This window comes from Episyrphus balteatus, chromosome 3 (assembly GCF_945859705.1).
Source record: "Episyrphus balteatus chromosome 3, idEpiBalt1.1, whole genome shotgun sequence".
Taxonomy (NCBI): Eukaryota; Metazoa; Arthropoda; class Insecta; order Diptera; family Syrphidae; genus Episyrphus; species Episyrphus balteatus.
The window spans coordinates 111,445,847-111,461,724 of NC_079136.1; the positions used below are offsets into that span (position 1 = coordinate 111,445,847).

General features: G+C 29.4%; 1 protein-coding gene across 1 annotated transcript in view; it reads left to right on the forward strand.

Annotated features, from left to right (window-relative positions):
- Window positions 1-2,535: 2,535 nt before the first annotated feature.
- LOC129913069 (ras-interacting protein RIP3-like) overlaps window positions 2,536-15,878 on the forward strand; it is a 55,186-nt gene continuing 41,843 nt past the window's right edge. Inside the window, exon 1 of the mRNA XM_055991490.1 lies at window positions 2,536-3,197. The gene's annotated coding sequence lies outside the window, so the exon portion shown is untranslated. The remainder of the gene's footprint in view (window positions 3,198-15,878) is intronic.

Here is a 15,878-nt window from a genome sequence, read left to right on the forward strand (position 1 = left end):
ACTTTCAAGGACATGTTAAAAGTTGTGTTAAAGATCATACAATTTCAAAATCATTTAAAATAAAATTAAAATGTTAACAGACATTATTAAAAAACCATTTTCTTGATTTCTGATTTCGTAAACGACTTAAATGATTTCAACGAAAACGCTCCCAAAAAATCGTTCTTGATATCAAAATAAAATTGAAATTTTTTTTATAAAATCAATATTTTCAAAACGATCTAATGAATTTTGTATCTGTCCCGGGTTTGGCTTTCAGAAATATGGTCACCGTACGTATGACACTTGAATTTATCCAAAGATTCTTTCACTACACTCATCACTGGCAAAGTATTTGCGTAAAACAAAAGAGCTGAGCAGCGAACTTTATTTTGTTTTCATTAGTTATTTTTTTTTTTTTTATTTTAAACTAGTTCAAATTTTCAATCAACAATTCAATTGCATCGTATTGGAAAAGAATAAATAAAGTTTCAATAAAAAAAATGCATTGATCAAAACGGGTGATTGTACAAAACTTGTGGATCCGAAGCAACTACTTAATAGATTTATTGATATGATTGATTTTTGCAGTTCTAAAAAATAAATCCAAAACTAAGAAAAAGCTCTTTATCTATAAAAATATATACATACATTGCTCCACAACATGTTACAAATATGACACCCCAAGAAGGAGCAAGGCCTTTACCTTCGAGTTTGAAAGTCTAAATATTTGAAAATTTTGAATATTCTTTGTTCGCTTGGCCACGAACTTGTCAAGTCTGAAGGGTAAGCTTCTAGGCTAGGGCATCATTAATGAATTATAATAATAACTGCGTGAAAAACTTTCTAGATATTACTTTCATGCTTGCTTTATTCGGAAACTATGAGTGCAATATTTTTTTAAATTGATTTTGAACTTAAATGCAATTTTTCTTTGAATTTGATTCAAAAAAAAAAAAAAACAGATGAACAGCTCCGATTTTGATATTTTTTTTCCAAACGTCGGTATTTTAAAATAAAAATAAAAAAAAATCTAAAATTGTCGCTGTTGCCGTATTGTTTTTTTAAATTTAAAATCAATCTTATGGAGTGAGGTTAAATTTTTTAATCTTAAAGCAATAGCAGCAATTTTTTTTACTAATTGACTTCAAAAAGATATAAAAACAGTAGTGAACTTCTTCAACACTTCGTTTGCAACCGTTCGTTTTTCTGTTGTGAAATTTTGTTATGCGCATCGATCGGGAATACTTTTTCATTTTATGTCTCTAGATTAAAATAAGACTTGTTTACAGATTCATAAACTCCGCTTTTTATAGGATTTCAAAAATTTATTTTTATTTTGCGTCAACTAAAACTTTTAATAGGAAAATGGGTAGTTCGTTCCAATTCCGAAAGGTCTACACTCTAGACGAATGTAGTTTTTGTATGGGAATAAATTGTATCTCGTGGAGGGAATAAGCTTCGGTTGTCATTCTTCCAATAGACCACACCTAAAAAAAATTAGACTTTTTTGAACGCTCTTTTCAATGTTTCTCAAAAAAAGGTTGAAATGTGCTGCTACATAACCGACTTCAGACTTGATCCTAACTTATTTGATGTTATCTTTAACACTCACGGATTGGGTAAGTAAATTAAAGGTGTCATAAGCAACCAATAACCCATTACAACTACTGCATCTTCTTCATCCACTTATGCTTCTATTCATCGTTTGCCCTTTAAAAATGTCTTCCATACTCACCTACCGTTTCAACTATAGTCAGAAATCTTTGTCAAAATCTAACAAGAACCATCATTTTTGATATTTTCAAAAACACTAAAGTGTCAATTGAATACCTAGTTTAAATTTCAAATATTATTTATTTCTATCCAACCAGACCATCAAATACATTAACTCACAATTAATGCCATTACGACACTCAAAATAGTATCTCACTTCTGCTCTGTATCTAGATGCATTTCAAATACTAAACAAATTTTCTAAGCTCTCTGTGAATCATTTACCACGGATTCGGATTCCATCTTTTTATCGCGAAAAAAGTGGTAGAAGTAGTGCGTTTCCTCTTTTTTTCTCCCTCTAGCTTTTTGAAAGTTTTCTCTGTGCCATCAACTTACCACTTTACCACCATTACCATCGCACATCGAACCACCACACAACTTGTTGTCGACCACCTCTGTCCCCAACACTCCATCAACGTTGCCATCGTTGCCTCCACTACCTCCAGTCTGTTGAGTCTCCGTCTCAAAAGCCCAGCTTCGGTTGAACTTCCAGAGCCAATCATCCACTCAGTTGTTGCCATAACCTCATCGTTAGTGGTCTACAGAATATTGACTGTGTTACGAAAAAAGCGCGTGCGCCATCTAGAGTTAAATTCTTGTACGAAATAAATGTTTCTCCTAGCTTCACCGTTATAATACTATAAGAGTATTTGGGATTCTTTTGTTTGTGCGAATTTTCGCGAATTTCCATTGCGGTATTTGTAGAAAAAAATTTAAACATTTTCTCCGAATCTTGTTTTCAAAGGATCGAGTGTTAACACTGTGTTAACACCAAACACCAAACATCGATTCAACGCTTTTTTGTTGTTGTTAGATTGTTTGATTTTTTTTATTAAGTCAGTGCACGTAATTTGATGTGAATTTATTGGGAATCAATAATTTTTTGTGTTATAATTCATAAAAATATTTCCAAACACGATATTGATACTCCAAACTCCACTAACTTATAGTTGGAGGGGGTTAAGTGGTTAAAGACGGGTGTTTAAAGGTATCGTTCAAAAAGTGCACCAGTGCCACCAGAGCGCGAGCAATCGGTGGGAAGTATCTTATATCTTTTACCTGTCTTGGGTAAATTCTATTTTTTTTCTGTTACTTTTGTCCATTGTGTGCTTCAAGTGCTGCGGGTTTGTTTCTTTATTTTTGTTGTTGTTGTTGGTTAAGAAGGGAGCAAATTCCTTTTGCGCTTAATTTCGATTTTACTATTTTTATTGTGATTTTTTTGTTAATTCTTTTGTTGTTGGTTTGGTTCACGAATCAAAGAGTGGAGTCTAAGGGGCTAAGAAGAGAAAGGAGTGTGGAGGTGATTTAAAGTGTCTTTTTGCCGGGGGACTTATTACCTAGGCTATAAGCTTGCGCATATGCGGAAATTAGAAAAAAAAACGAGTTGAAGGTGTTATTTTTACGGTATCCAGTTTGTGCATATATATTGTCACTTGTCGCATGTAAGTATGATTTTGTTTTTTGAAGATTTAATTTTTTTTCTTATTTAAATAAATTTTTACATGAAAGCAGAATGTATGTAGGTGCAGTACCTACATATCTCTTTAATTTTATTCAGTTTTGAATTTCATTCAAAAATTCAAACTGAATCGTTTTCGTGTGTATACAACATTTTGAATTATTTTTCTTCAAAATCAAGGAGATATACAACAAAATGTTTTCAATAAACCCAAGACTTCTTTTCATACAAAGAAATTTTTTTTTTCTCTGGAAAAAAGTAAGAATGAAAATTATTGCAAGGTCTGATTTTGTCCTACTGAATATATTTAAAGTTAAAATATACATTGCAAATATTTTCTGATTTTTAACCGAAAGTTAGGTCGTATTAATTCTGCCAGTTTTTTTGTCTGCCTCAGCAGAGAACAATGTTTATGAACCATCAAGAGAAGTTTTTTTGAATTGTTTTGATTGTAAACAACTATACTATAAGGAACTGTTTAAAACTTGAATCTTTAGAATTTCAATTTTACGCACCAATCTGATTTTTACATGTATTTTTTTGTTTGTTTTATTGTCACCTCACACAATTGCAAATTGTTTTTTTTTTTAAATTAGAAAGTGTTGTGGCAAGGTTAAACAATAAGACTTAAAGCAATACTTGCCTTATATATACGGTGCTCATATTTCTGGGAACGAAAGCAGGAACAAAAAAAAATTTATAAAATCTAATCTTAAATTTTATATCAAGTAAATAACAAAATCAAACAGAAAATCTTGAAAGAAACAATAATAGAATGCCAACAACATACCAAACTCAAAACTAAAGCAAGCAAGATGCACAACTGGATCGCACGATTAAAATTGCTTAGAATGTTAAATCATTTTATGTAATTATTCACGCTTATGAGAAATTTAATATTCATTGGATCGTTTTGAAAATATTGATTACAAAAAAAAAAATTTTTTTTAAATTAGTTTTCTTAATTTTTCGAAATTTTATTATAAAGATTTCTTAAACGATCCCATGGTAATATTATTTTAAAAATTATTTAAGTCTTTATAGAGGAAGTGAGAAATAAAAAAAAACGGTTATATAATATTTAGCTAAAAAAATTTGTTTTTTTTTTTAATCAAGTTCGTAAGAGCTTTTTTAACATTTTTATTTTATTTTGAATGTTTTTGAAATTGAGAAATTTTGATCTTACATTTTAATTACGTACATAGTATATAAAATTTTAAGTAGGTACGAATGTGCAAATACGGGACAGTTACAGGACAAATTACAAAACAAGGCACACTTATTATACATCCCGACTTTCTTAAATAAAAACTCAGGACAGTCCCGGGAAAACTGGGACGGATGATCACCGTACCTATAGAGCAAGTATAAAATAGATATCACACTAGTTGTTAGAACAGAGCCAATTTGATAAAAAAGGTTTTCTTAAAAACCGTACAATGAATTAAACCTTTAACTAACCCATTGTTCTAGTCAAACCTAGTCTAGTCTAGTCGGGCCCGCGGCCCGAATGCGGCACACAACGAATAACTTTGCAGCCCTCGATAGTTTTGAACTTAAAGCCAACAGATCCGAGCTAAGTTTTAAGTCCCATACAAATTATCTCAGATAAATTTTAGCTCGGCTAAATTTTTTCGACAGTTTGTATGGGAGCTAAAATGTATCTTATTATGAGTTTATAAGATCTCGTGAATTAGGAAGCGAATGTTCTGATTTAACCCACCGGTAGGTTAAATCATGATTGCCCTAGGTATGGCATTATTTATATTTTTGTTTTTCATAAAAATAGAAAAATGTCGACTGATATGGAAATGGAGGCATGCGATTTTTATGACCGAATTTTATAAGTCTTTTTCAGTCATATTTAGGACATTTTAAATTGTTATAAAATCGTTTGCAAATTTCACACAACCTTCCGATGCGAGCAGATATTTTTGTTATTAATAAAAATAAGATAAAGCCTAACTTACGTCTTGTTCTGGTGATAAAAAATGGTAGTAATTTTTTTCTTAATTTTTTGTTCTTATATTACAAATTCGCTTTCGAATTTTGAAGCCAAGTGCTATTGCTACCTAAAACTTTCTCTTACCACCTAACCTTCTTAAAAGTTTTACTAATGCTACAAAAACACCATCTAAAAACAAAATTAAATTAAGTGCATGTTTTTTGCCAAGAAAACTTCCGTCTTAAATTAACGGGACAAATAATTTTCTTAATTTTTTGAATGTACTAATTTAAAAGAAATTCACTTAATTTTAGAGAAAAATCTTCTTACCTTTTGTGGAGACATTTAAATAAAAAAAAAAAAAAAAAACAGGCAACTACTGGGGATCTTGGGTCACAAGGCGAGTATTTAAACGAATGCATACCTACATAAAATTGTTTTTATTAGGGTTTTTTAACCCTTTGTTCCCGGAGTAACTTTTTTTTTAAATTTTTTTCACGAAAAATTACAAAAATTTTGAGAAAAAGTTTTGATATTTTCTAATTACACACCAAAACGAAAAAATAATGATTGATTTAGTAATTACATTGTATAAGGAATGTTTTGAGCTAAGAGTACAAAAGTTGAATTCCATTTTTGAGTAAAAAAAAATTAAGAGATAAAAATGAGCGTACAAACCAATGTGTTTTACCAAAAAGTCATATTAAACTGGTATTTAGATTGGAAAAGCAAATTTTCTGATGAAAAACACGTTTACATATTCCATAGATTGAAGAACCATTATAATCATTCTCTTTCAGTATTACCGTTATTTAATTTGATAGCTCTAAGCTTAAGGCTACTTGAAAAATAGAGAAAACTGTCACAAATCCTGCATATTTTTAACTAAATATTAACTTTTATACAGATATTAAATTTTGTGTTGGTCGTACTACTCATAATGCAATAGCTCATGCAATAATTTTCAAATTTTGGTTATTACAATAAAAAATAAAAAACAATTAATGGGTGGTTTCATGGTGAAACCACTAGGAGGCAAAGGGTTAAGATGGAAATTCTTGTTAAAATACATTTAACAGAATTCAAGCGGATTCCAGAAAATGTAAAAGTAAGTCATAATCCGATTATAACTCGACTAACAACACATAGGTCAAACAAATACAAATATTAATAATGGGGAGGTTACAAAAAATGAATTTAGCTATTTAATTAATTAAAAAAGCAACAAATAAACTTGAATTTGAAGTATTAAATAAATTTGCGTTGAGTCTTGAATTGAACAACATTCAATTTCAATATTATGGGTATGCAATATTATGCCAAGATAACAGATTTCGCTCAAAAGACAAAGTCTGAACGATCCACAAAGTAGTGTTCTACACGGAGAAAAAAGGTAACTTTTAAATAAGATGATGCCCACCTTAAATCCCACCACTTTAAAACAATACGATTCCCGCTTAAATTTAAGGTGAACTTCATTTCATTTTAATTTCAATTTTCATCTTTAAAACAAGAAAAAAATACAAATTTTAAAATAAATTAGTTATTATCTTTAAGATAGTTTTAAGATGATGAAAAAAAAAAATGAATTTAAAATTAAATGTAGGTACTCGCCTAGTGACCCAACAGTGTACTGTTCGATCCTCATTTCCTACCAGTTCTTGTTTTTTATTAAAATGTTTCCACATCAAAATAAGATGATCTCCCGCTTAAATTAAGTAAATTTTTTTCTAATTTGCGCATTCAAGAAATTAAGATGATTTGACCGCTTAATACAAGAAGAAAGTCATCAGCTAATATAAGGTGGCATCCGCTTATTTTTAGGTAGTCTTTTTTCTCCGTGTAGGATTAATTTCGAACCTTTAGTTTTTTATTATATAACATATTTAATTGGAAGTTAAAAGATATTTTTTAAAAACATAAAACTAAATAGAACAATATTATAACGAATAAAAAACAATAAAAAATATTTTTATTTTAAGTGGAGCGATTAAATATATAATTCTATTTTAAAGTTCAAGAGTCGTACCTGGGCGAAACGCTTTGGAGTTGAGATTACTTGAACTTTAAAATAGAACAATATTAGTTCAATGATTCCGATATTTTGTCTTGTATTTCTTTTTTAATCTAGATCTGTGAGGTTGGTATTACCCGAACTTCCAAACAAACTGACCTCCCATACCCGATTGACAACCTATTACTTACAGTCTAATTAAATTACCTTGTCACAGTGATTTTATTCGATATCTGCTATGCCTCCTTCTTAGTTGCATTAATTTCTTCATAACCAATTGAATCAAATTGATTGAATGATGTAATCGAATATCATAACCATTCACTTCTTATGCGAGTACGTATAGGCCTTGTATAAGTAAACTTAAGACCATGCGTATACCTACTCTAGATTGAGACTGTTTGCATGCGACATGTATATTTTGTATGTATTATTTACATATGCAGATCTACGCCTCAATTACTAACGCCATCCGCATGTTTCTTCTGAAATCTATACTCCAACCAGAAGGTTAAATCAACTGAAGATTGAAACTTAATAAATGAAACCACAAGAAAAACTAGACAGACCAAAATTGATATCGAAGTCTCTTGAGTGTATCTTGTATCTTGTGCACACAAAATTGAATTCGCATTGAAACCATTTTTTTTTATACTATCCGAGTATATGTAGGTACTTGCTATTTCTTTCAAAAGCGGAAGGTACGAAATGTCAGAAAGTTGACATCTCGCTCTGTGGTGAATAATGTTGTTAGATTTCTTTTTTAAGATTAGCATGCATACATTGTAAGTAATTATTGCCTTATGATATCTTTTGACATACATATTTGCTTCTTTTTTTCGTGGGAAAGTTAAAAAAAATGTAACAAGATACTGTCCAATGGGAAAGGTTCGTCGCCATTTACTTATTATGACTTCAGACTTCCCTTTTTTTACTTATTTATGTAAATTATGTGAACTTTTACTTGATCCTTTGGTAAAATGTTGCATTGTTGTTGTTAGTTAAAAGTATACAGGGATATTAAGGGGAATGTAGCTCAAAATATATTAAAAGAGTGGTGCTAAATCTCCCCAGATCTTTCTATGAGTCATTCAAAACCCTGTTCATGTTGGCTCGTCTCCTTCGAATGTTTTGGATACATTTTTCATATATCCCTCCGATAGTTTTGAAAAACTGTAGATCCGTTTAAAGCTCTTACTCTTCAATACATTTTTGTATTTTCTCTTAAATCAGGTATATTTCCCAACACATGGAAAAGCGCATATATTACTCCTGTTTTTAAAAAACTATAGGCCAATATCTAAACTTTCATGTATTCCAAAGCTTTTTGAGCAAGTGATTTGTGATAGTTTAACGTTCTACTATAGAAATATTATTTGTCTGACTTAAAAAATGTTAAACAACCTTATAAAAAAAATCAAAAAAATATCATTTCTTGAAAACTTCATCCTCAACCCTTATCTTCTAAAAATATCCGTATTATAGCCCCTCGTGTTTTTTTTTTTTTTTTTGGAAACGTTGATCCTAAACTGTATCACTAAATTGTATCATCTGTCTAAAAGGGTTTCGGTGATAAATTTATTTGCCATACATATACTATGTATAATATAATACAATGCTTTAAAAAGAGACACAATTCTCGTTAATAATTCAGATTGTCTTCATTTTGGATTTGTCGTTTAAAAGCACAATGTTGTACATGCCTAGAAAATGGTAAAATGTTTTTTTAACCAACACTCCCAGTGTGGACTTGAAAATAGCAAATTTAAGTTCACGTCCAAACAATGATATTTAGAAAACTTAGAATTTCGAATTGACTAGTAGTTTCTTCCTCTATCTCTTGTTTGAGCGAAGAAAGTAACTAATCGTCTTGATTTCTGTTTTGATCGGGTTCAGTGGCCAGATACATAAATGAGTTTATCATCCAGTCTTTCGCTGTTTTATCTATCGCACATGAAAAAGGTAGTCTTAAATATAAAAGATACTATAAGGGCAAGGGGCATTTTATTTATTCTATTAAATTAACCATATTTTCAAATTATCCATCGTCATCACGTATCTTGCAAAACATATCATATTACTCCTAAAAGTCTTGTTTGGTTGTTCCTCATTAGTTCATGCATCTCAACGAAATAAATCAAAAACTTGAAAATAAATTGCACTTAGTTATTAAGTACCCAACATTCGTTCTAAATAAAAATCCAACAACAAGCTAACTTAGATTTATTGCCAAATCTTAATGGAATTGCGTGAAATCTACTTTTACAAAAAAAAAAATAAATAAAAATAAATATGTATAATAAAAGAAAAGACAGATTTGTAGCCAAAAGGCTTGCAAGTCCATAAAGTAACCTTAAAATGCATAAACACATTACTATGACTATTTTTTACCTCATTTTGAGTAAAATATGGAAAATATCTGATTAATAAACTCAAACGAAACATGATTCCAATTCCATAAAATTCCTTTTGGACTTCAAATCATGGTTACCACTTTATTTATTTACTTATTTTTTTCGTTTTCAAAACAAAGCTTGGTGTTTATTTTTTAAATGAATAATGTTTTGAAATCTGAGAGAAAATTCAAATTCAATAATTTAACATTTTAATTAGAAGTTATATTTATAAACAAATTAATAAAATAATTATGAAAATCTATTTTCTTTTTCATAAAGTTTTAATGAAAAATTTTGATTATAATAACTATTCAAATATTTTATATTTAATTTTATGTTTAATGCAACAAGTGAAAAATCAAAAACATGATTATATACACTTTTACATTTTCAACAATTTTGACTATTTGTGCTCAAGTGGCAACCATTATATCAACAACACTTTAACTGCGAATGTCGCGCAATTTTTTTTTTTCCTTAGATGTTTATCTCTGTGCGGGACTTGAATGTTCGACAGTATAGTGTTGTCGACGACTTTGGTGGCTGCATTTCAGTATTTTATTCAATTTGTATATAAAACAAAAATAAATATTACGCAAGGTCTGGTTATACCAATTTTTTTTTTTTTTCAATTTTCTGTGCATAAGCCAAGAGGAGACAATACACAACAACAAAAAAAATAACAAAAAATATAAATAAAAAAAAGATTTATGATGAAAATTCGTAACGAAAATGGAATAGAAAAATAGTCACATTTGACAGTTTCGTTGTTATCCGCACACTGACATCTTGTAGTATGCAGTTCACCATCCATCCACCAGGTTAATGCAGTGGAAATTGCAAAATTTCTGATGCTGATGAGTGAGCACTGAGCTAGCAGTGTGCGAGTAACACCAACCAACCGAGTAACCAACCATCCAACGAACCAACCGGCAGGCATATCGCTGTAGTGGTTATAGAGCATGCAACAGAAACTCGTGTTTGGCACACAACAGTGAAATTTGAATCCAAATCCTGACATTCGGTTTCACTTTGTAAAGAAAAGGTGTATAGATACGGTAACTTATATACTATACATTGTGAGATTTTTTAAATAAAAAAAATGAGCTTCATTTATTGCAGGATTGTGAAATAATAGTTCAATCATATAAAATACATCTTCTGACTTATTTGGACTAGTGGTACTTTTATGTCGTTAGTAAGTACCTATAAAAGAAAATAACCGTACTAAAAGTAAAGTTTTCTTTCTTTTGCAAAGTTTCTTACAATTATCAGACCATGGACTGATAACATTTCAAATTCAGTACAATATAGAAAATCCAAAGGCCTATGGGTAATGAAGGAAAATAAACTGGATACAACAAAATATTGACCTCATCTTTTGCCCTTTATGATAGTCAATCCTTGCTCAATGATTCTAGATCAAACCCGTTTGTGATCTCAAGGGGGTGATTTCAAATATAGGCAAAGGAACGGGTAACTTTAAACCAATACGCCAAATTCTCCCCCACAGTCACAACTTGTAAAAGTCACAAAAAGAATTTATTTCTTGTTAAGTTGTGAAGTTTTCTGGCTTCCTCCAACAAAATTTTAATTAGAAATATAACAAATACTAATTAATAAATATTAAACCACTTTATATAACATATACGGACAAAGTATCTTGGGTAGTATTAGATCTTTTATAAAACTGTATTCAAAAGCTTCAGAAGCTTTATACACTTTTAGCAATTTAGCAAAATTGTTGGCAACAATTAGAGTTCTACTCTACTTGTTATTTGGCACAGTGATGGCTCCTTCCTCACAAAAAAAAAAAAAACAAAATTGAAAATTTGATTAATTTAGCGGCGCTTCTTTTGGCTGAATTATCATCAAACTTCAAAACTGTCATGTTGTCTAATTATTCGTAAAATAAACATAACAAACATTATAACGTAATAGAAAACCCAAAATTTTCATTTCTAAGGCCCAATTTATTCACTCTCCATTATATTTAAAGTCTCCATTAAAAATGAAAAATCTGTCAAATCGCATACAAATTTCCCTTTTTGTTGATTAATATTTTAATTACCAACTTTTTTTTCTAAAAAATTATAGAAATTTTGTATAATGGCGCAAAATCATGGAGGTAGAAAATTCTCCATGCATTTTTTTTTTAATCGAAAGAACAAAGATTTTTTCTCATACCGGATAAAATAAGAAGCTTGCATCTAGAAATATACTTGTTTTTGATAAAAAAAAGTTTTCATTTCTATTTTATTCCATCAACGAGTAGGTAATATACCTTCAAAAAACGCGTTCCCGGAACACTTCCATAACTCAAAAACGGAAATTCAAATAATTAAAAAATACATTAAAGTGAATTTTTTTTAATAACATAAAAGTAACTTTTACCATAAGAGCAAGTATGTATGACTCATTATTTTCCTATATTTAAATGCAGCTTTATTTTTAGGAATTATCCACAAGAAAAAACATTACCTTTTCTAACCTATAGGAGTATCTATGAGCATCGAAAGTACAAATGCAAATAATTAGGTATGCTATCACTTTTTTTCGCTCCGAATAACATAGTTTTACCAAGAAAAAAAGCTAATCGACTTAACATATCGGTCAACTTCTTTCATAAACCTAACCGTGATCTTTTCCAGTTTGGCTTTAGAAGCTGATTTCTTCTAATGGGACTCCATTACGCAATAGTCCCACCAACTCTTTTTTTATTGGCTCATTTTATAGTGCAATTAAACTTGATTATGAGTTTCGTTGGATACATTGTTGCCGGACAAACAAATACGAATGTTTGGAAAAATACCAAGACAGGTTCATAATTGGAAGACATCGGAGTATAAACCATCCACATGGTATATTGCTAAAAATAACTTTTTGAATTGAGATTTGACTACCTATCTTGAGCAGGCGAGGAGCAAAAATAGAAATTATAACTGTGTTTGAACCCGATCGATGATAAAGTGATACTCTTTGATCAAGTTTTTCCATTCTGTTTGTGATTCAAAATTTTCCGTAGCAAAACATCATTATTTTCTCAATTAATTTCAAAACAGATCTTTATTATTTCTAAGCCTTAAACTGTTTCCTGGATCGATTTGATAGAGATTGCAAATATGTTTCTTTCAATCAATACCAAAGATGATGCAAATCATCTCTGTGACTTTGATCCTGGTTCAGTAAAGGCCATCAATGAAATTCATAAATCATTGATAAAAGAAGATTTCATAAATTCTTCTATACTTCGACCAGCATGACATGACGGTACATAGCCAACTATTTGACCAGGTTTGACGGAACATCATTAATCAATCAATATAAAAAAGCAAAAGAGGTGGAACAAGTTTATTTTGTAGAGAATGTAAAAAATAATATCATAGCTGTAAATTACCACTGCCAAATTGACATAAGGAATTTGAATTTATGGAGCTTTTGAAACGAATAATTAATAGTTTGATCAGAATAAATGAACAAGTTTATTTTTTTTTTGGTATACGATAAATACAGACCATATTCAATGCCAATATGTGGCTAAAACCAATATACTAAGAATAGAGTTTTTTTTTTTTTAGATTTCTTGTGGTAATTTTGTCAAATTTGTTGAATCACATACATACGTCAGTTTAAAACTATTAATCAAAATTAAAGCTTTTATTTTCAACAAAACCATTAAAGCTACCAAATTGCAGAGATCGGTACGCCCAAAAACTGTCATCGAAATGTCTTAGCGTTGTCAGTTTCGATTAAGAAAAGTGTCATTTCAAAAAATGTGTCAAAACAAAACGCACTTTGGACAAGCCTATAATTTTATTTCAAATATAATTTATTCCTTTGAGTTAAGACATTTCCTACACAAAACTTTCAACTCTAATCGATAAAGTCTTAAAACTGAAATCAATTATTATTCATTTATACAGCAAAAGGGTCAATGAATGTGCCGCAGAGATTATTATCGCATAGAATCTATCAAGACTAAATTTGATTATAAGTATGTTTGTTTGTTTTGTTTTTTTCTTTAAAAGAATTTAAGAGGTTACAAACTTTAAAGATTAAGTTATTAAGAAACCGTTTTCACACTGAATTGTAAATAAGGCACAATTTTTTGAGGAAGGCTTTAATGAGGATTAAACTTTGCTATTAATTATGCAGAAATTTATTACAACTGTGTTACACGTATATGTACATAAGTCAGACTTGACTGACTTGACGAGCCTAACGACTTATTTTTCTTTGTCTGTCTTTATAATAATGTTAGATTTATTCAAGTTGGTTCGCACGACTAATGGTTAAATTAATCAGCAGATATGGAGTTTACTTTTTCTATTGTGTCTTAAAGAACAATAGCTAATTTAATTAAGTCTTCTTTTGTTAGATTTGTAGACAGGTTGGTAAATAGCAATACAAATTGATGTTAAGTTTGTGATTTATTCTTATTTTTTATGGTTGATGGTTTTAACAAAGCAAAAAGATGTGTGCCTATAAAAATATTACTTAACAATTAGTAATCTTCTAAGGAAGTAGGTATTTTGAATCTGATATGGTGTTTATAATGTAAAAAGAAAATAGTGAAATTTTTTTTCGATGAGCTAAGTTGCATTCTATTTCAAAAATTAGGATATTATGGTCCTGTGGTAGAAATTTTTACAACGATCGTTTCCATGAACTCATTGCCCAGTTGGTTGATATATTTTTAAGGACACTGAAAATAATAAATTTCGTAAAATTACGAAAATCGTTTCATACACTACATTTTCATTGGCCCAACGAAACTTTCGTTGGCTCAACGAAAATATGTAATTTTTCGTAATATGAAAACCTTCATCAATTAATGAAAACGTTTCATACACTTTTTCTCCCTACCTAGTGCCAAAAAATCCAAATTAATGAAAAGATTCATCACTTAACGAAAAATTTCATACTCATTTTAAAGAATAAAAATAAGAATTTTGTCCTTACTTTATCAAAGTTTTAATTAAGTAACGAAAAAATTCATTAACTTATGAAATTCAACATTAACTAACGAAAATCTTCATAAGCTTATGAAAATTCTTCATATACTAATGAAATATTACATTGGCTTATGAAAACATACATCAGTTAACGAAAAAAAATCGTTGCCTTACAAAAAAAAAAAAAAAACCTAGACTTGGGTGCATTTCAGTTGTAATGATGAAAAACTTAATCTTGCTGGATATAGTTCACATTAGCTTTTTGTTTAAAAATCTATGTAAGTTGAGCTGAATATAAACAATATTCGCGTATTGACAAGGTGTCTCACGATAAGTCAGTCAACTGATGAGTCTAAATCAATGATTTAACAGGTCCAATTAAATATTTATAAAAAGAAAAATGAATGAAAAAATTCGTAGGTTAACGAAAAAATTCGTTATTCTACGAAAAGAATGTGAGAATAATCTACTAAAAAAATAATTAATACAACGAAAAGTTTCGTTAGCTAACGAATATTTTTTCGTAATTTAATTAAAATATTCATAAAATTTACGAAAAACTTCGTTAGCTTACGAAAGTTTTAATTAAATTTAAAGTTAATTGATGAACAAATTTCGTAAAGTGATGTAAAAATTCATTAATTCTCGATCAAAAATGTTTATGAAAAATTTCATTAAAATACGAAAGTTTTCGTTAATTGATGAAGTTCTTCATTAACGTATGAATGCCATTTCGTTGAGCCAATTAAATTTTTCATCGGCTGAAAATTGATTAAATTTTCGTTGGCTCAACGAATTTTTTCGTTGTATTTACGTAAGGATTTGGTTCAGTGGAAATGAATTAAAAAAAATTGGAAAATTGTTAAGCCTTTTTTTATGTACTTTTTTATATAATATACAAAAAATGTATTAAATATGTTCCACCTATTCTAAATTCCTTATATTAATGTATTAATTCCTGTAATGAATGCGTTGTCATTGATTTAAAAAATAAAAATTAATAAATTTAGAAATTCAAATGTGTTTTTCGAAAATTTTCTTTCTATATTTTGATAGTATCATGTTGCACTTAAAAGCCCTTTATTTATGCAACCATATCTAAACATAGTTTGAAAAAAAAACTGCTTATTATTATGTTAACATCAACACTAAACAAACCGGCTTTTCTTTATAAACATTTCCGCTTAGCAGTAACCTAAACACAAACACATACCCTAATAGAGTGACATTGAGTCCTAATCGGTATTAATTTAGATTGTTCAATCTTTGCCGCACCAGAACAATCATTGAAGAACCATAAATATGTCTTCTTAGCAGCTTAAAACTCAATCGCATTTCGATTCTCAAATAGTAT